At 47.0% G+C, this 21,610-nt stretch overlaps 1 pseudogene; it reads left to right on the top strand.

The window, feature by feature from the left end:
* Positions 1 to 15,899, top strand: part of LOC147123309 (uncharacterized) — a 29,786-nt pseudogene extending 13,887 nt beyond the window's left edge.
* The last annotated feature ends 5,711 nt before the right edge of the window (positions 15,900 to 21,610 follow it).

Raw genomic sequence — 21,610 nt, forward strand, 5'->3', positions numbered from 1 at the left:
CCAACACTGGTTGTCCTACGTCGAAACTTCGAGTGGACTTGTTATTAATATGCCGGAACTGTTTGTTTTCCACTTCCCTCCGCACATTTGGTTTTAACAAGTCCAACCTGGACCGCAACCTCCTGTTATAAAACATCATGGCAGGACTTTGGTTAGTCACTGCATGAGCGGCGTTTCGATATGCCATTAGGAAATTGTCCACCTTGTGTTGTAACGGAATCTGATCATCGTTCATGGCCTTTATTGCCTTTTTGAATGTTTGGACAAATCTCTCGGCCAACCCGTTTGTCGCCGGATGATATGGGGCAGGGGTATAATGTTTCACCCCATTCTTCTTTAAGAATTTTTGGAATTCTTCCGACACGAACTGTGGTCCGTTGTCCGAACATATCTGTTCTGGCAATCCGTTCCTTGCGAATATTGTTCTTAACACCGCAATTGTCTTTTCTGAAGTAGTGGTATTCATCTTGATCACTTCTGGCCATTTGGAATGTGCGTCCACCGCAATTAGGAACATGGAGTCCATGAATGGACCAGCAAAGTCAATATGTATGCATTGCCATGGGGCTGAAGGTCATTCCCATGGGTGTAGCGGTGCGATCGGAGGTGCATTTTGCACTTTTTGGCACCCAGCGCAGCTTTTTGTCAACTCCTGTATCTGTTGGTCAATGCCCGGCCACCATACATAAGACCTAGCACGACTTTTCATCTTAACTCCCCCCAGATGACCTTCATGCAGTTCCTTTAGAACTCTTTCCTGTAACTTGGGAGGAATAATCACTCTTGTCCCGTACACCAAAGTACCATGGCAGACGGACAGCTGGTCTCGCCTTGCCGAGAATGCCGGTAACAGAGGATCACCATGTGTTGGCCATCCCTTCACTGTCACCTCGTAAACTCGGGACAGTGTCGGGTCGTTCCTGGTTTCTCTTTCAATACTTGCATTGGTTACTGGTAAACACTCGATGATGGTCGAATGAAATAACTCAACAGGGTCAACTTTCGTCGTCTCTTCTGCTTCAGGTAGTGGCAGGCGCGACAGCCCATCAGCATTGCCATGCTGCTTTGTACCTTTGAATTCTATTTGATATTGATGTGCCCCTAGGAAAAGGGACCATCTCTGGAGTCGCTGTGCTGTCATCACCGAAACACCCTTCTTAGGGTTAAAAATGGATACCAACGGCTGATGGTCTGTCAGAAGTGTGAATTTTTGGCCCTGCAGGTAATGATTAAGCTTCTTCACTCCCCATACAAGGCTGAGAGCCTCCCTATCAATCTGCGCATAGTTGCGCTCAGCGGAGGTCAATGATCTGGATGCAAACGCGACTGGCCTTTCCGTGCCATTTGGCAACTTGTGTGAGAGTACTGCCCCAATACCATATGGAGAAGCATCACAAGCCAACCGAATAGGCAGTGTCGGGTTGAAGTGAGCCAACACTTCCTCTGAGGTGATCAATTCTTTGCTTTTGCGAAATGCCTTCTTACAGTTTTCGCTCCATTCCCATGGTACCCCCTTCTGTAAAAGAGCATTCAACGGGTGCAGTACCGTGGATAGATTTGGTAGAAACTTATGGTAATAGTTAATCAATCCCAGAAACGACCTCAACTGAGAGACATTATCCAGAGCGGGAGCCTTTACAACTGCCTCTATCTTGTCAGGAGACTTATGAAGCCCCTCCCGGTCAATGACATGACCACAGTACGAGATCCGCTTCTGAAAGAACTCACATTTCTGCCGATTAACTCTAAGTCCATACTCTTTCAGTCTGTTGAGCACCAGTTCCAAGTTTGCGAGGTGTTCTTCATCACCATCACCTGTAATCAGAATATCCTCCAGGTAACATTGTGTGCCTGGAATTCCCTGTAATACCTGGTCCATAGCCCTCTGCCAAATTGCTGGAGCCGATGCCACTCCAAAAACCAGCCTATTATACCGGTACAAACCTCTATGCGTGTTGATCGTGAGGTACTGGCGTGACTCTTCTTCAACCTCCATCTGCAAGTACGCCTGCGCCAGGTCTATCTTGGTGAAGTGTTTCCCGCCAGACAACGAAGCAAAAATATCCTCAATCCGCGGAAGCGGATACTGCACCGTGTGAAGCACCGGATTAACGGTGATCTTGACATCTCCACAGATGCGAACCTTCCCTGGTTCTCCTGGCTTGTTGCTCGAAGGACGTTTCATAACGGAAACAATGGGCGTAGCCCACTCACTCCAATCTACCTTAGACAGTACACCTGAACGTTCTAGCACTTCCAGTTCCGCTTCTACAGTAGGTCGTATTGCATAGGGTACCGGCCTGGCTTTGAAAAATTTTGGTTGTGCATGTTCATCAATCTTGATGTTTGCCATAATTCCTTTCAGTGTTCCCAGTCCTTGCTGGAACACCTCTTTAGCATCATCCAATATTTTGGACAATCGTTTAGGTTTGACATCTGTTTCCCCGGAATCTACCGTTAGTGCTTTTAAGGAGTGCCAGTCCATATTCATTTTCCTAATCCACTCCCGTCCCAGTAGTGGTGGACTTCCTTCAGGTAGCACATATAAGTCCATTACTTGGCTTTCTTCGCCCTTGTGGACCACTTTTACCTCTATCTTTCCGATGGGGTAAACTCTTTGCCCCGTGTATGTTTTCAATATAATCTCCGTATCCCGTAGGGGAATATGTTGGAATAACCTTTAGTAATCTTTCTTATTCATGACCGTCAATGCCGAGCCAGTGTCCAATTCCATCTTTACTTGGACTCCTGCTATCTGAAGAGTGACCCAAATTGTCCGGAGACCTGCATCCTTACCAACGTTGTGTACTGTTAAGCTACCCAGTTCATTACTGCTAGCGTCTGAATCTGACTTCTGTTCGTTCGAACTGGTCTTTGTCACCTTGTGCACCTTTATGTATTTTCCTTGCGGTGACTTTTTGTTGCTGGTCTTCTTTCCTGACCGGCATACTTTAGCTATGTGGCCAAGCCTGCCACACGTTCTGCATTCTTGGTTTTTAAACCAGCACTGGTTCTGATCGTGTGTTGTCTTTCCACAACGATAACATTTTACAGTACTCAAACCCAATTTATTTGTACTGTGTTCCGGTGACCGTAGCTGCATTACTGCCGTGCCTCTTGCTGCGGCTTCGTGTGCTGCTGCCATAGTGACCGCTTTCTCAAGCGTCAGCTCATTCTCCTCGAGCAGTCGCTTTTGTGTATCTTCTTTTAATAATCCACACACAAATTTATCCCTTAGCGCGTCTGTCAGTCCCGTTCCAAACTGACAGTCCTTTGCTAGCTTACGCAATTCCATTAAATATTCAGCATTGCTTTCATCCTTCAGCTGCCTTCTGCTGTAAAATTTAAATCGTTCCGCTAGCATCAGCGGCGTGGGGTTTAGATGATTTTTCAGGACAGTAACAATCTCCTCGAACGTCTTATCCGCCGGTTCATCTGGTGATAAAAGGTGTTTCAATTGCCCGTATGTCTTTGCACCCATTAAGTTCAATAAAGTTAGTGCTTTCTCTGCATCTGGGATTTTATTTGCTTTACAATAATTTTGTATGCGTTCTACATACATGGCCCAATCTTCGATGTCGCCATCAAAGGTATCAATGTTCCCATGATTAGGCATCGTTGCAATTTATTTTATCCCAAGATGGCGGCTTCCCGTTCTTGTCTTCGTCCTCCGCCTACAAAATGGCGGTTTTCCCACACTTGGCGGTCTTCACCCACTGGCTGCAATGGCATTTGGCGTGCCGCTGCTGCTCCCCTTTCCCAGCGGTTAGTAACTCCCCCGACGCTGTCTCCGCTTCACTGCGGCTCCCTCGGGAATTCGCGCTTCCCCGATGTCGCGTCTCGCAGCCCTTCTTGCAGCCCGGTTATTAGCACTGGCTGCGTTCGCCTTCACCGCGGCTCTCGCGCCTTCAGTCGCCCCAGACGCTGCGCCTTTTTGGCCCGAAAGCGGCCCGGCCCTTATCACCAGCCGCGATCGATGTCCCCGCGCTGCGCCTTTCGGCCCGAATGCGGCCCGGCCCTTATCTCCAGTCGCGATCGATCTCACCGCCCTTATTCCTCCGTCTTCCTCCCCCCGTCTGTACAGCCAACGCGGCCGACATTCTGCTCGCGTCGCTGACCGGCTTACCCACAACCGAGGTAGAAAGAAGATAGCTGACTGCCGCTGATGGAGGCTTCGAGTTCAGGATGTCTTCTGCACTCCGGGTTCTCGATGCCTGCCGCGCGATGTGTCTTCCAGCAGGGTGATGAGGGTGGATGCCTCTCTTCGACGCCCGTTCTGTGGACGAAGCCGCCGTGGATATAAACTGCCGCAGGGTAAGAATCGGACTCGTCGCCACTGTTAAGTCTGTGTGTTCCAGTTGTATTAAGATTAATTACTGACACAGACTACAAGAATAAAGTTCAACAGGTCTTTACTAGTTGGAGGTCAGGACTATACTAAAATACAATATCACTACACAGTACTTATATACCGGTGGTCACCACCGGTATTACGTATACAGCAGCCAGAGAAAGTAGTACATCTCTTAAGGTGGAACAGGCTTAAGTTCTCTTAAGGTGGAACAGGTTACATACACCACAAAGAGGACATTCTAGGTTATAAATGGGTAAGTTGCAGGGTAGCTGTAATGAGAGATACTCCTGAATGGCCTTTGGGGGTCAGAGTGGAAACTCATAAGAGTTTTTTCTTAATTTGGCCTCAGTTCTTTTTCCTCTGGCTTTTTGCTTCTCCCAGGAGATTGTATGAGTTGGAATGTGTTGATGCCATACTTGGGCTACACTATGTCTGGGGGAGGTGGCCTTGATGGAGAAGATGGTTTTTTCCCATTTTTTTTTGCATGTGCGTCTGTTCATAAATTTCTGGCATCACTAAGCCGAGCAAAAAATTAGATGTTACTAAAAGGACTGGGAGAGACAGTTAAAGTTAGAAATAACTCATAGAAAATACAAAGAGGTCTAAGTTAGGTTTAGAATGCATGTGTGTAAATACACGAAGTGTGGTTAATAAAGTTGGTGAGCTGCAGGTGCAAATAGCCACGGGGGTGGAAGGTGGCGATAATGATGTAGTGGCGATAACTGAGACCTGGCTCAAAAAAGGGGAGGTTTGGATGCTTAATATGAGATAGCTTTTTGGACTCTCGGGGAATCAAAGGATATGGGAATCAGGTGGGACAGTGGAGTTGACGCCGAAGATCAGCCATGATCTTATTGAATGGTGGAAACATAGAAACATAGAAACATAGAAGATAGGAGCAGAAGTAGGCCATTCGGCCCCTCGAGCCTGCTCCGCCATTCAATGCGATCATGGCTGATCATCCAAATTCAGTACCTGGTCCCTGCTTTCTCCCCATACCCCTTGATCCCTTTAGCCTTAAGAAATATATCCAACTCCTTCTTGAATATATATTTAATGTATTAGCCTCTACTGCCTTCTGTGGTAGAGAATTCCATAGGTTCACCACTCTCTGGGTGAAGAAATTCCTCCTCATTTCTGTCCTAAATGGCTTACCCCTTATCCTTAGACTGTGACCCCTGGTTCTGGAGTCCCCGACCATCGGGAACATCCTTCCAGCATCTAGTCTGTCCAGTCCTGTCAGAATTTTATAAGTTTCAATGAGATCCCCTCTCATTCTTCTAAACTCCAGCAAGTATAAGCCCAATCGATCCAATCTCTCCTCATACGTAATTTCTGCCATCCCAGGTATCAGCCTGGTGAATCTTCGCTGCACTCCTTCCATGGCAAGAAAATCCTTCCTCAGATAAGGCGACCAAAACTGCACACAATACTCAAGATGTGGTCTCACCAAGGCCCTGTATAACTGCAGCAAGACATCCTTGTTCCTGTACTCAAACCCTCTCGCTACGAAGGCCAACATACCATTTGCCTTCTTAACTGCCTGCTGCACCTGCATGCTTACCTTCAACGACTGGTGCACAAGGACACCCAGGTCTCGTTGCACTTCCCCTTCTCCCAATCTATTGCCATTCAGATAATAATCTGCCTTCCTGTTTTTGCCATCAAAGTGGATAACCTCACATCTATCCACGTTATATTGCATCTGCCATGCTTTTGCCCAATCACCCAACCTGTCCAAATCATCCTGGAGTTTCTCGGCATCCTCCTCACAGCACACACGCCCACCCAGCTTTGTGTCATCTGCAAATTTGGAGATATTACATCTAGTTCCCTTGTCTAGATCATTAATATATATTGTGAATAGCTGGGGTCCAAGGACCGATCCCTGCGGTACCCGACTAGTCACTGCCTGCCACTCAGAAAAAGACCCGTTTATTCCAACTCTTTGCTTCCTGTCTGCCAACCAGTTCTCTATCCAAGTCAAGACCTTGTCCCCAATCCCATGTGCATTAATTTTACACGCTAATCTCTTATGCGGGACCTTACGGAAAGCCTTCTGAAAGTCCAAATACACCACATCCACTGGTTCTCCCTTATCTATTTTACCAGTTACAGCCTCAAAAAATTCCAGTAGATTACGTTTTGTAAATCCATGTTGACTTTGTCCGATCCGGTCACTGTTTTCCAAGTGCTCTGCTATTACATCTTTTACAATGGACTCTAGCATTTTCCCCACTACCGATGTCAGGCTTACTGGTCTGTAATTCCCTGTTTTCTCTCTGTCACCTTTTTTGAATAGTGGGGTAACATTAGCTACCTTCCAATCCATGGGTACTGTCCCAGATTCCATCGAATGTTGGAAGATGATCAGCAATGCACCTACTATTTCTAGGGCCACTTTCTTAAGTACCCTAGGATGTAGATTATCAGGCACTGGGGATTTATTAGCCTTCAATCCCATCAATTTCCCTAACACCATTTCCCTACAAATACTGATTTCTTTCAGTTCCTCCCTTTCATCAGACCCTATGTTCCCCGACATCTCTGGGAGGTTATTTGTGTCCACCTTTGTGAAGACAGAACCAAAATATATATTTAATTGGTCTGGCATTTCTCAAGAATTCCTCCTCCACAGTATTGTTGGAAAAGGCTCGAGGGGCCATATGGAATACTCCTGCTCCTAATTCCTATGTTCTTATGTTCTTAATATTTCTGCGTACAACGTATTCAGGAAAGATAGGTTAGGGAAAATGGAGGAAGGGTAGCAGTTTTGATTAAGGAATATATTACAATGCTAGAAAGAGAGCATGTCCTTGAGGGGTCAAAGACAAAATCTATTTGGTTGGAGTTGAGAAATGATAAAGGATCTATTACACTACCTGGTGTATTTTATAGACGACCAAATAATGGGAAGGAGGTAGAGGAGCAGATTTGCAAAGAAATTACTGAGATGTGCAAGAACTATAGAGTAGTGATGATGGGAGACTTTAACTACCCCAATGTTGAATGGGGCAGTGATTGTGTTAAGGGCAGAGAAGGGGAGGAATTTCTGAAGTGTTTTCAGGAGAATGTTCTTGATCAGTATTGTAAAGTCTGTGGGTTGTACTGTTAATAACGACACAGACTTCAGGAGTAACAAACAAACAGGTCTTTACTATTCGAAGGTCAGGGCGAATCTGCCCCAGCAATCCTGCCACAACACTTATATACTGGTGTGGTCACTGTCAGTATTACAGTATACAGAAGCCAAACAAGTAGTGCCACACCTAAAGTAGTTCTCTTAAAGGTGAACGGTTACATACAATAGTTTCCTTAAAGGTAGACGGGTACATACACTACAATCCTCCCTTTTTAGCTTATTACTTACAGAGTCCCATTAACATACATATCTTCAACTTCATATAAAACACTTTACAGATATAATCTCGGTGGGAAACAGTTCACAAAGTCAGTCTCTGCAGGAACAGTTCACAGATTCAGTCTCCGATCTTGACTTGGTCTGAACAACATCTCTTTGGTGTAGCCGGTTCACATGGATAGTGTGACTCTTCCATAGCCTTTTCCTTGACGTAACAGCTTGAACTTTCGTCCTGTTGAACCGGCAGTGCCGACTTTTATAACCAACTGGCTGTCTTGATAATTTCCCACTTTTCAACTAATTTAGCTCCTTTTGTAGGTCCCCTCCTGAGCTGGTAGAAGTGATAATATTTTAGATAGTTATTGTCTTCTGCCTCTTCTTTTTCTTTTCTGCATTTTTGAGACTCTCGGGGCTCCTTTCTCAGCTGCCAGCTGTAGCGCCACCAACTCTCTATGTTCCTTAGACCTTAAGTGTTTCATCCTGATTTCAGCACTTTGGGAGTTTTCCTCACAAACTGGGCAGACCAGATCCTCGTAATATTCAGTGTCACTCAACAGGTCATGGTAATATTCGGGGTCGTCCTGAGTTAGGCCAGCGAGAGGGCCTTCTACTTCCTCCTTACCCATCTGGACGTTAGCCGACTGTGGTTCCTTCCCTAGACATCTTTCTTGAAAAGACTTCCTCATACATTCATATTCATCACGCTCTTCCTGGGTTGTCTGCCATTCCTTCACTACTGTCCTCATTTGTGAGTTCAATACCTTCCCTTCCATTGGGGATTGCGTTATCCGGCTATTTACTCCTTCTACTGGAATAGCTGTTTCCCCATTCTTCTGTTCAATTTGACGTAATTCAGCGTCCTTTTGGCATCCTTGTAAAAGCTGTGTTGCCACCTCAGCTATCTCCATCCCTTTTGGAAGCTCCGAATTCCTTCCCTTTGAAGCCTGAAGCTCGTGTTCCCCTTGTGGAGTCTTGTCACTCCGCCTGTGAAGGAGTTGGCTGGTCGTTAACTCTTCCCCGGGGACACTGTGGATCAGCTTCTTCTCTATTTCATCCACCTTTCCCTCTGGTGCTTGGGTTTTAAGCGCTCAAAGAAGTTGCGCCTTGATGCTCTCTAGCTCCAGTTCAGGGGCCATTCTTCCAGTCTCTGTTTCTCTTCCAGTTGCCTTTCCTTCCACTGCCCGGATTCCCAGTTGACTATGTTCTTCAAGTTGTTGAACCCTGGTCATTTCTGCCTCATATTTGTCTTGGGTTTCCTTCAGTACTTTTATGAGTTCTTGAACCTCTTGGATTCCATGTTCTGCCATGTCTTCCACCTCCAATTTTTCATCGATGGATGGAATCTCTACCGATGAGTCTGTCTTGGCCTGGAGCTCCTCAAACATTTCCTGCATCCTTTGGACTTCTTGCTCATGTTCAACCTTTAGTTGCTCATATGCTTTCACTAAAACTAGCTTTTCGGAGGTTGCCGAGTTAACCCCCTCCAGAATTGTAGCCTGGGCCTGTTCATACTGTTCTTTCAACTTCTTACACTCTGCTTGTAAGGAGTCGTAGAGAGGAACTGGGATAAAATCCTGGCTGCCTGAAGATTCCTCTTCATTTGTTTCGTTCTGCAAATATTCTAACTCTTGAACAGCATCAGGGAGATGTGATCGATACTTAGCCATGATGGCCCTATGGTCGCTCTCAGCTTGAGCTAGCTGCCTCTGTTGTCTTTCCAGGTCCTCCCATTCGGTGTCCCAGAATTGTTCCATTGTTTTCATCTCTTGTACGAGACGGTAACTCAACTGTTCTAATTGTTGTTGTATTTTGCGATACGTTTGAGTCCGGGCTCTGTGTTCTTCCGTCGTGGATAAGTCCTTAACTTGGACAGGCTCAGAATTCTCTGTCAACCTGGAGTTCTGCTCTGAAGCTTTATCCTTCTCGGTAGCATAAGCCTTTATGCCTGTCTTAGTTTTCTCCACCATAGTCGGCAAGTCCATTTCAGCCTTGTCTTCCATATTTGAGTTAGTCTTATCGTCATCCGTTCCAGAATCTGAGCTGATTGCTCGTACCGAGTCCTCACTCGTGATGGCTTTTAGATAGTGCCATTCCATGTCTATTTTCTTAATCCACTCCCGTCCTAGAAGTGGTGGTCCTCCCTCAGGTAATACGTACAAGTTCATTCTTGGGTGTTCTTTACCCCTCTCTCTCACCTTGACTCTTATCTTCCCCATGGGGTATACTTTATGCCCCGTGTATGTCTGTAATACGAACTTGGTATTCCTTAAGGGTATGTGAGAGAATAGCCGGTGGTAGTCCCTTCGATTGATGACTGATAGAGCTGATCCAGTGTCCAACTCCATTCTTACTTGGACTCCAGCTATTCTTAGCATGACCCAGATAGTTTGTAGATCAGCTTCCCTCCCCACATTGTGAATTCTCAGACTACCCAGCTCCTGGTTGTTTGGGTCTGAGTCTGAATTCTGTTCGTCTGAACTCTTCTCAGCCACCTTGTGTACCTTACTGTACTTTTCTTGTGGTGGCTTCCTTTGGTTGTTGGTCTTCTTCCCTGACCGGCATACCTTTGCGATGTGACCCAGTTTGCCACATTTCCTACATTCTTGGTTCTTAAACCAGCATTGATTCTGGTCGTGCGTTGTCTTCCCACAACGATAGCATTTTGTTGTATTCGAGGTAATTTGGTCCACCCCGAGTGCCGCCGCCTTCAGCTGCATTTCTGCCGTTCCTTTCGCTGCGGCTTCGTGCGATGCAGCTATAAGAACAGCCCTGTCTAGTGTGAGGTCGTTCTCTTCCAGTAGTCGCTTTTGCGTCCCTTCTTTGGACAATCCACTTACGAACTTGTCTCGCAGTGCCTCTGTCAGATTCCCTCCGAACTGGCAGTATTTCGCCAGCCTACGCAGTTCGACCAAGTATTCCGCGTTACTTTCGTCTTTCCTCTGCGTTCTTGCATAGAATTTGAATCGTTCAGCCAGCATCAACGGTGTGGGGTTCAAGTGGTCCTTCAGCACAGCCACAATCTCTTCGAAAGTCTGATCCGCTGGTTTATCTGGTGCTATTAGATGCTTCAAGAGCCCGTATGTTTTTGCCCCCATCGAGTTTAGCAATGTTATCGCCTTGTCGTCTTCCTCTATTTTGTTGGCTTCACAATAAATCTCTATGCGTTCCACGTACGTGGCCCAGTCTTCTATCTCAGAATTAAAATCGTTAATATTCCCTCGCTTAGGCATCTTTCTTTCCTTGGGAGCAGCACAAGTATTTCTTTAAGTATTCTTATTTATTTGCTTATTTCTAAGATGGCGGTTTTTCCCGCGAAAATGGAGGTTTCCCGCTCTTTCCTTCTCTCTCCGCCCACTTCAATGGCAGTTAAGATGGCGGTTTTCCCGCGAAAATGGCAGTTTCCCGCTCTTTCCTTCTCTCCCCGCCCACTTCAATGGCGGTTTCCCGCTTCTGTCGTCTTCTCCGCCTAATGGCGGCTTCCCGCGTTTCTTCCCTAGTGGAAGGGGTACGCTTTCCCCACAGTGGACAGGTTCAGCCGCTGGCTGGCTTCCGCACAGCTCCCCTTACTCGGCTCTGTCTTTCTCTCCCGCTCGCACGGCTCTACCGGCGCTGGGTACACCCCGTTCACGGATAACAGTTCAGCCGCTGGACTGGCTCTCGCGCAGTCTCTCTCCCCTTGCTCGGCTCTGTCTTTCTCTCCCGCTCGCACGGCTCTACCGGCGCTGGGTACACCCCGTTCACGGATAACAGTTCAGCCGCTGGACTGGCTCCCGCGCAGTCTCTCTCCCCTTGCTCGGCTCTGTCTCTCTCTCCCACACGTTCGGCTCTACCGGCGCTGGGTACCCCGTTGGCGGAGAACAGTTCAGCCGCTGGACTGGCTCTCACGCAGTCCCTCTCCCCTTGCTCGGCTCCGTCTCTCTCCCACACGTTCGGCTCTACCGGCGCTGGGTACCACGTTGGTGGAGAACAGTTCAGCCGCTGGACTGGCTCTCGCACAGCCTCCTTTGGTCGGCTCTGTCTCTCCCACACGCTCGGCTCCCATTCGCCTCCCAGCCCTCACGCAGTCCGGTGCTTCCCTCCCCGGCTGCGGCTGAGTTTCTCTCTTCCCGCGCCTGCTCCCGGTCTCAGCGCTTCATGGCTTTGGTCGCTGCCCGGCTTTTCCCGCCGATCGCGGTCCGGCTATCTCACGACGCCGTTGGACCCGACTTCCTGACCAGCTCTGCTCCCCCTCGACCGTGGTCGAGTGCACAGCCCTTATCCTCCGGATTTCGTTACACTTTCCCCTACTCACAGTCTCCGCGGCCGCCTTGTTTCCTGCTGATCGGCTCACTCCGCACCGTGGTAGAAGGGTAGTCAGTGCCTGTTGCTGCTGGAAGCTTTTGTTGCTAAGTCTTCTTCCTTTCTATTGCTGCAGCCTCGTGTTTTCTCCCAGCGTAACGACGAGGGCGGTTGCCTCTCTTCGACGCTCTTTAGTTGCTTTGGTAGTCTTGCCGCAGGGTACGATCGGACTCGTCGCCACTGTAAAGTCTGTGGGTTGTACTGTTAATAACGACACAGACTTCAGGAGTAACAAACAAACAGGTCTTTACTATTCGAAGGTCAGGGCGAATCTGCCCCAGCAATCCTGCCACAACACTTATATACTGGTGTGGTCACTGTCGGTATTACAGTATACAGAAGCCAAACAGGTAGTGCCACACCTAAAGTAGTTCTCTTAAAGGTGAACGGTTACATACAATAGTTTCCTTAAAGGTAGACGGGTACATACACTACAAGTATGTTTCCTGCCCAATGAGGAAGGAGGCATTGCTGGATCTAGTCCTGGGGAATGAAATGGATCAAGTGGAGAATATCACAGTTGGAGAGCATTTCGAGAATAGTGATCAGTTATGGAGAAGGACAAGGAGCAATCTAGAATAAAATACCTAACTGGAGAAGGGCTAATTTCAGTGAATTGAGGAGGGATCTGGCCCATCTAAATTGGAGTCAAAGACTGGCAGCAAAAATGTAATGGAGCAATGGGCTGCCTTTAGAGATGGTTCAGGTACAGTCTAGGTACATTCCTACAAAGGGGAAAGGGAGGGCAACCAAAGCCAGAGCTCCCAGGATGACAAAGGATTTGGAGAGTAGGATGAAGCAGAAAAAGGGGGTGAATGACAGATGTCAACTTGATAATACAAGGGAGAATCAGGGTGAATATAATAAGTACAGAGGAGAAGTGAAAAAAGAAATAGGAGGGGCAAAGAAACAGTATGAGAATAGATTGGGGGCTAACATAAAGGAAAATCCAAAGGTCTTCTATAGCTTATTAACAGTAAAAGAGTTGTCAGAGGAGCGGTGGGATCGATTAGGGACCAAAATGGATACTTATTGGTGGAGGCGGAAGGCTACTAAATTAGTACTAAATTAGTACTTTGCAGCGGTGTTTATCAAAGAAGAGATCTTTGCCAAAGCTATGATAAACGAGGAGGGTGCTGGTGGTAATTAAAGTGGATAAGTCACCCGGTCCGGATGGGATGCATTCTAGATTACTGAGAGAAGTAAGGGTAGAAATCGCGGAGGTGCTGTCCACAATCTTCCAATCCTCCTTAGATGCCAAAGGACTGGAGGATTGTTAATGTTCCACCCTTGTTCAAAAAGGGGAGAAGGATAAACCTGGCAATTACAGGCCACAGTGGTGGGGAAGCTTTTAGAAACAATAATCCTGGAGAAAATTAACAGCTAATTGGGCAAGCATGGATTTGTTAAGGGCAAATTATGTTTGACTAACTTGATTGAGTTTTTTGATGAGGTAATGGAGAGGGTGGATGAGGGAAGTGCAGTTGATGTTGTGTATATGGACTTTCAAAAGGCAATTGATAAAGTACCACATATTAGGCTTATTAGCAAAATTGAAGCCCTGGGATAAAAGGGGCAGTAGCAGCATGGATACAACATTGGCTAAGGGGTACAAAACAGAGAGTTGTGGTGAATGGCTGTTTTTCAGACTGGAGGGCAGTATATAGTGGTGACCCCCAGAGTTCAGTACTAGGACTATTGCTGTTTTTGATATACATTAATGACTTGGACTTGGGGCTACAGGGCACAATTTCAAAATTTGCAGATGACACGAAACTTGGAAGTGTAGTAAACAGTGAGGAAGATAGTAATAGACTTCAAGAAGACGTAGATAAGCTGGTGGAATGGGCTGACACATGGCAGATGAAATTCAATGCAGAGAAGTGTGAGGTGATACATTTTGGTAGGAAGAATGAGGAGAGACCATACACTCTAAATACAGTATGCAGGTACAGCAGGTGTTCAGGAAGGCCAATGGAATCTTGGCTTTTATTGCAAGGGGGATGGAGTATAAAAGCAGGGAAGTCTTGCTTCAGTTATACAGGGTACTGGTAAGGCCACACCTGGAATACTGCGTACAGTTTTGGTTTCCATATTTAAGAAAAGATATACTTGCTCTCGAGGCAGTTCAGAGAAGGTTCACTCGTTGATTCCGGAGATGAGGGGGTTGACTTATGAGGAAAGGTTGAGTAGGTTGGGCCTCTACTCAGTGGAATTCAGAAGAATGAGAGGCGATCTTATCGAAACATATAAGATTGTGAGGGGGCTTGATCGGGTGGATGCGGGGAGGATGTTTCCACTGATGGGTGAGACTAGAACTAGGGGGTATAATCTTAGAATAAGGGGCTGCCGTTTCAAAACTGAGATGAGGAGAAACTTCTTCACTCAGAGGGTAGGAAATCTATGGAATTTGCTACCTCAGAGAGCTGTGGAAGCTGCGACATAAAATAAATTTAAAACGGAGATGAACAGTTTCCTAGCTGATAATGGAATTAAGGGTTATGGGGAGCGGGCAGGGAAGTGGACGTGAGTCTAGGTTCGGATCAGCCATGATCCTATTGAATGGCGGAGCAGGCCCGAGGGGCCGTATGGCCTACTCCTGCTCCTACTTCTTATGTTCTTATGTTATGTTCTTATGAGGGATTACAGTTACATGGATAGACTAGAGAAGCTGGGATTGTTCTCCTTGGAACAGAGAAGGCTAATAGGAGATTTGATAGAGGTGTTTAAAATCATGAAGGATTTAGATAGAGTAAATAAAGAGAAACTGTTTCCAATGGCAGAAGGGGGTGAGTTCGATTCCTGGCCGTGTCAGATCCCAGACCCCGGAGGTGATTTCCGATCCCTGGCCATGTCCGATCCCCAACCCTGGGGGTGAGTTCGATCCCCGGTCGTGTCCGATCCCCGGGGGGTCCGATCCCTGACCCTGAGGGTGAGTTCCGATCCCCGGAGGGGTCCGATCCCTGACCCTGGGGGTGAGTTCGATCCCCGGTCGTGTCCGATCCCCGGGGGGTCCGATCCCTGACCCTGAGGGTGAGTTCCGATCCCCGGAGGGGTCCGATCCCTGACCCTGGGGGTGAGTTCGATCCCCGGTCGTGTCCGAACCCCGACCCTGGGGGTGAGTTCCGATCCCCGGGGGGGTCCGATCCCTGACCCCGGGGGTGAGTTCAATCCCCAGGGGGTCCTGTCCCCGACCCTGGGGGTTAATTTGATCCCCTGAGGGGCTCCAATCCTCGACCCCGCGGGGTGTCAGATCTCTGGCCCCGGGGAGGGGTGGACTGCTGGTGGGTGAGCTTGGGGGGCTAGGAGGAAGCACTCCCGCTCTTCCCAGCCCACAAGGATTGCTTCCCGAGGCTGTGCTCACCTCGCAGCAGCTACCAGGAATCCTGAGGCTCGGGATCCCCAGCTGGTCGCAGTAAAACTTGCACAGTGGGTTAAGACAGAGGCTTCAGTGCCTCATTTTCATATTTAAAATGCCAACCTGCCTCCTGGCAGCAGGCTGGCTGCCTGCCCCTCGCCATCCCGCCTGAGTAAAATGTGAAAGTGAGTGGGTTGGAGGTAGGTTGGGGGTCAAAATTTAGACTTTTAAAACTTTAACCTCCCCCTGCCTACAGCCTTCCCATTTTTTCATGTTAAAATTCCCTCATTGTCAGAGAGCAGGAATTGTTTGAGACGTTTGTAGGCAGGGAGAGAATAAGCAAAGTGAAATGGTTTTGGAAGAGAATGCTAGAAGGCAAAGATGGTGGAGTGGAATGGCCAGGAGACAAGTATAAGCCTAAGTTGGAGGAACTGAGGGTGCAGCCTCGGCTGTACAGTTGGAAAAGATTTTCTAAGTATGATGGATAAGCCTCCTGAAACAAGCAACTTGATTTTTTATTTTCACTGGGTGCGAGTAAGTTTGGGGAATATTGGATTTACAGATCTTTATGTGGGTTCTTTCTGAATGGATGATTTAGGTTGGGCAGAGTGATCTTCCTCATCTATATTTATCTGGGTCATTTTGTCATTCAGGTTCTGTTCAGGACCTGGCCTGACCACTTTTTATCATTTTCCTACCCCAAACACATAACTCTTTAATCTTTACTGACTCAGGAATAAGTCCATTTCTCTTTGAATATTTCAATGGCGGTGGCATAAATTTACACCTTTGAACGTGAAGCTGTTACTCCTTATGCTAGGTTTAGCTCTTGGCTATCTGTTTATTAGACTAACCTGTGGGGTTTTCCTTTTGATACCAGTTTCTAGCAAGAAAGGTTTCTATTTACTGCTTTATGCTAATTCTCTATCCAGCATGCTAGGTTACCCAATAACAACAACAACAACTTGTATTTATATAAAGCACCTTTAACGTAGTAAAACGTCCCAAGGCACTTCAAACAAAATTCGACACCGAGCCACAGAAGGAGATATTAGGGCAGGTGACCAAAAGCTTGGTCAAAGAGGTAGGTTTTAAGGAGCATCTTAAAGGAGGAAAGAGAGGTAGCGAGGCAGAGAGGTTTAGGGAGGGAATTCAAGGGCTTAGAGCCTTGGCAGCAGAAGGCATGGCCTCCAATGGTGGAGTGATTAAAATCAGGGCTACTCAAGAGGCCAGAATGGGAGAAGTGCAAATATCTCAGAGAGTTGTAGGGCTGGAGGAGGTTACAGAGATAGGGAGGGGTGAGGCCCTGGAGGGATTTGAAAACAAGGATGAGAATTTTAAAATTGAGGTGTTGCTTAACCAGGAGCCAATGTAGGTCAGCGAGCACAGGAGTGATGGGTCATTAGGACTTTGTGCGAGTTAGGACATGGGCAGCAGAGTTTTGGATGACCTCAAGTTTACGGCGAGTAGAACGTGGGAGGCAGACCCAGAGTGCATTGGAATAGTCAAGACTAGAGGTAACAAAGGCATGGATGAGGGTTTCAGCAGCAGATGAGCTCAGGCAGGGACGATGTTACGGAGGTGGAAATAGGCGGTCATAGCGATGGCGCGGATATGTGGTCGGTGGTTCATCTTGGGGTCAATTATGACACCAAGGTTGCAAACAGTCTGGTTCAGCTTGTGATAGCTGGCAGGGAGAGGATTGGAGTTTTTTTTAAATTTGTAAATTTGTTTTTATGGGATCTGGGTGTCGCTGGCAATGCCAACATTTATTGCCCATCCCTAGTTGCCCTCGAGAAGGTGGTGGTGAGCCACCTTCTTGAACCGCTGCAGTCCATGTGGTGAAAGTAATCCCACAGAGCTGTTAGGTAGGGAGTTCCAGGATTTTGACCCAGCGACGATGAAGGATCAGTGATATACTTCTAAGTCAGGATGGTGTGTGACTTGAGGGGAACTTGGAGGTGGTGGTGTTCCCCTGCACCTGCTGCCGTTGTCCTTCTAGGTGGAAGAGGTCGCGGGTTTGGGAGGTGCTGCCAAAGAAGCCTTGGTGAGTTGCTGCAGTGCATCTTGTAGATTGTACACACTGTAGCCACGGTACGCTGGTGGTGGAGGGAGTCAATGTTTAAGGTGGTGGATGAAGTGCCAAACAAGCGGGCTGCTTTGTCCTGGATGGTGTCGAGCTTCTTGAGTGTTGTTGGAGCTGCACTCAACCAGGCAAGTGGAGAATATTCCATCCCACTCCTTACTTGTGCCTTGTAGATGGTGGAAAGGCTTTGGGGAGTCAGGAGGTGAGACACTCGCCGCAGAATACCCAGCCTCTGACCCGCTCTTGTTGCCACAGTATTTCTGTGGCTGGTCCAGTTAAGTTTCTGGTTAATGGTGACCCCCAGGATGTTGATAGTGGGGGATTCGGTGAAGGCAATGCCATTGAGTGTCAAGGGGAGGTGGTTAGACTCAGTGGCAGGGGAACGGTGTTTGTGGCGGGGACCGAAGGCTATAGCTTCGGTCTTCCCAATATTTAATTGGAGAAAATTTCTGCTCATCCATTACTGGATGTCGAACAAGCAGTTTGACAATCTAGAGAATCTGGAGGGGTCATAGAAACATGGAAAAATAGGAGCAGGAGTAGGCCATTCTGCCCTTTGAGCCTGCTCCGCCGTTCAATATGATCATGGCTGATCCTCTATCTCAATACCATATTCTCGATTTCTCCCCATACCCCTTGATGACTTTTGTGTCTAGAAATCTATCTATCTCCTTTTTAAATATATTCAGTGACTTGGCTTCCACAGCCTTCTGTGGTAGAGAATTCCACAGGTTCACCACCCTCTGAGTGAAGAAATTTTGCCTCATCTCAGCCCGAAATATCCTACCCCATATCCTGAGACTGTGACCCCTTGTTCTAGACCCCCCAGCCAGGGGAAACATCCTCCCTGCATCCAGTCTGTCTAGCCCTGTCAGAATTTTATACGTTTCAATGAGATCCTCTCTCATTCTTCTAAACTCTAGTGAATACAGGCCTAGTCGACCCAATCTCTCCTCATATGACATACTTCTAGTCAGGAAGAGTTCTATAGACTCTGGAACAGTTCCCATGGATTGGCGGGTAGCTAATGTAACCCCACTATTTAAAAAAGGTGGTAGAGAAAAAACAGGCAATTATAGACCGGTAAGCCTGACATTGGTAGTGGGGAAAATGCTAGAGTCCATTATAAAAGATGTAATAGCAGAGCACTTGGAAAATAGTGACAGGATCGGACAAAGGCAACAAGGATTTACAAAAGGTAAATCATGCTTGACTAATCTACTGGAATTTTTTGAGGATGTAACTGGTAGAATAAATAAGGGAAAACCAGTGGATGTGGTGTATTTGGACTTTCAGAAGGCTTTCGATAAGGTCCCGCATAAGAGACTAGCGTGCAAAGTTAAAGCACATGGGATTGGGGGTAAGGTGCTGACTTGGATAGAAAACTGGTTGGCAGACAGGAAGCAAAGAGTTGGAATAAACAAGTCTTTTTCCGAGTGGCAGGCAGTGACCAGTGGGGTACCGCAGGGATCGGTGCTAGGACCCCAGCTATTCACAATATATATTAATTATCTAGACGAGGGAACTAGATGTAATATCTCCAAGTTTGCAGATGACACAAAGCTGGGTGGGCGTGTGTGCTGTAAGGAGGATGCAGAGAAACTCCAGTACAATTTGGACAGGTTGGGCGATTGGGCAGATGCATGGCAGATGCAGTATAATGTGGAAAATTCGAGGTTATCCACTTTGGTGGCTATAACAGGAAGGCAGATTATTATCTGAACGGCAATAGATTGGGAGAAGGGGAAGTGCAATGAGACCTGGGTGTCGTTGTGCACCAGTCGCTGAAGGTAAGCATGCAGGTGCAGCAGACGGTTAAGAAGGCAAATGGTATGCTGGCCTTCATAGCGAGAGGATTCGAGTACAGGAGCAAGGATGTCTCGCTGCAGTTGTACAGGGCCTTGGTGAGACCACATCTTGAGTATTGTGTGCAGTTTTGGTCGCCTTATCTGAGGAAGGATGTTCTTGCCATGGAGGGAGTGCAGCGAAGATTCACCAGACTGATACCTGGGATGGCAGGAATGACGTATGAAGAGAGATTGGGTCGATTAGCCTTATATTCGCTAGAGTTTAGAAGAATGAGAGGGGATCTCATTGAAACTTATAAAATTCTAACAGGACTAGACAGACTAGATGCAGGAAGGCTGTTCCCGATGGTGGGGGAGTCCAGCACCAGGGGTCGCAGTCTAAGGATAAGGGGTAACTCATTTAAGACTGAGATGAGGAGGAATTTCTTCACCCAGAGAGTGGTGAACCTGTGGAATTATCTACCACAGAAGACAGTTGAGGCCAATTCATTAAATATATTCAAGAAGGAGTTAGATATATTTCTTAAGGCTAAGGGGATCAAGGGATATGGGGAGAAAGCAGGGACAGGGTACTGAATTTGGATGATCAGCCATGATCGCATTGAATGGCGGAGCAGGCTCGAGGGGCTGACTGGCCTACTCCTGCTCCTATCTTCTATGTTTCTATGTTTCTATGACAGTCCTGCCATCCCAGGAATCAGTCTGGTGAACCTTCGCTGCATTCCCTCTATGGCAATTATATCCTTTCTTAGGTAAAGAGACCAAATCTGCACACAGTACTCCAGGTGTGGTCTCACCAAGGCCCTGTACAACTGTAGTAAGACATCCTTGCTCCTGTACTCAAATCCTCTTGCAATGAAGGCCAATATACGATTTGCCTTCCTAACTGCTTGCTGCACCTGCATGTTTGCTTTCAGTGACTGGTGTACAAGGACACCCAGCTCCCTTTGTACATCAGCATTTCCCAATCTTGCACCATTTAAATAATACTCTACCTTTCTGTTTTTCCTACCCAAGTGGAAAACTTCACATTTATCCACGTTATACTGCATCTGCCATCTATTTGCCCACTCACTCAACTTGTCTAAATCGCCTTGAAGCCTCTTTGCATCTTCCTCCCAACTCACAATCCCACCTAGTTTCGTGTCGTCAGCAAACTTGGAAATATTACATTTGGTTCCTTTGTCCAAATCATTGATATATATTGTGAATAGCTGGGGCCCAAGCACTGATCCCTGCGGTACCCCACTTGTCACCGCCTGCCACCCCGAAAAAGACCCATTTATTCCTATTCTCTGTTTCCTGTCTGTTAACCAATTTTCAATCCATGCCAGTATACTTCCCCCAATCCCATGTGCTTTAATTTTCCACACTAACTTCTTATGTGGGACTTTATCAAAGGCCTTCTAAAAATCCAAATACACCACATCCCTTATCTATTCTACCAGTTACATCCTCAAAAAACTCCAATAGGTTTGTCAAACACGATTTCCCTTTCATAAATCCATGTTGACTTTGTCTAATCCCTTGATATTTTCTAAGTGTCCTGTTATCACATCCTTTATAATAGACTCTAGCATTTTCCCTACTACTGATGTTAGGTTAACTGGTCTGTAGTTCCCTGTTTTCTCTCTCCATCATTTTTTAAATAGTGGGGTTACATTTGCCACCCTCCAATCTGCAGGAACTGTTCCATAATCTATAGAATTTTGGAAGATGACAATTAATGCATCCACTATTTCCATGGCTATCTCTTTTAGTACTCTGGGATGCAAATTATCAGGCCCTGGGAATTCACCGAGAGAGGTGGTGGTGCGGTAGAGCTGGGTGTCATCATCGTGCATGTGGAAACTGATGCTGTGTTTTTGGATAATGTTGCCGTGGGGTAGCAAATAGATGGGAATAGGAGGAGGCCAAGGATAGATCCTTGGGGGACACCAGAGGTAACGATGTCAGAACAGGAAGAAATGCCATTAGAGGTGATTCTCTGGCTACTATTAGATAGATAAGAATGGAACCAGGTGTGTGAAGTCCCACCCAGCTGGATGACAGTGCAGAGGCATTGGAGGAGGATGATGTGGTTAACTTTGTCAAAAGGCAGCAGATAGGTCAAGAAATGAGGAGGGAGAGCTTACCTTTGTCACAGTCACATAGAATATCATTTGTGACTTTGATAAGAACTGTTTTGGTACTGTGGCAGGGGCAGAAATCTGATTGGAGGTATTCAAACATGGATTTCTGGGAAAGATGGGCACGGATTTGGGAGGCGACAGCATGTTCAAGGACTTTGGAGAGGAAAGAGTGA

This window comes from Somniosus microcephalus, chromosome 2 (genome assembly GCF_052327205.1).
Source record: "Somniosus microcephalus isolate GS21.2 chromosome 2, FLI_Smic_1.0, whole genome shotgun sequence".
Lineage (NCBI taxonomy): Eukaryota > Metazoa > Chordata > Chondrichthyes > Squaliformes > Somniosidae > Somniosus > Somniosus microcephalus.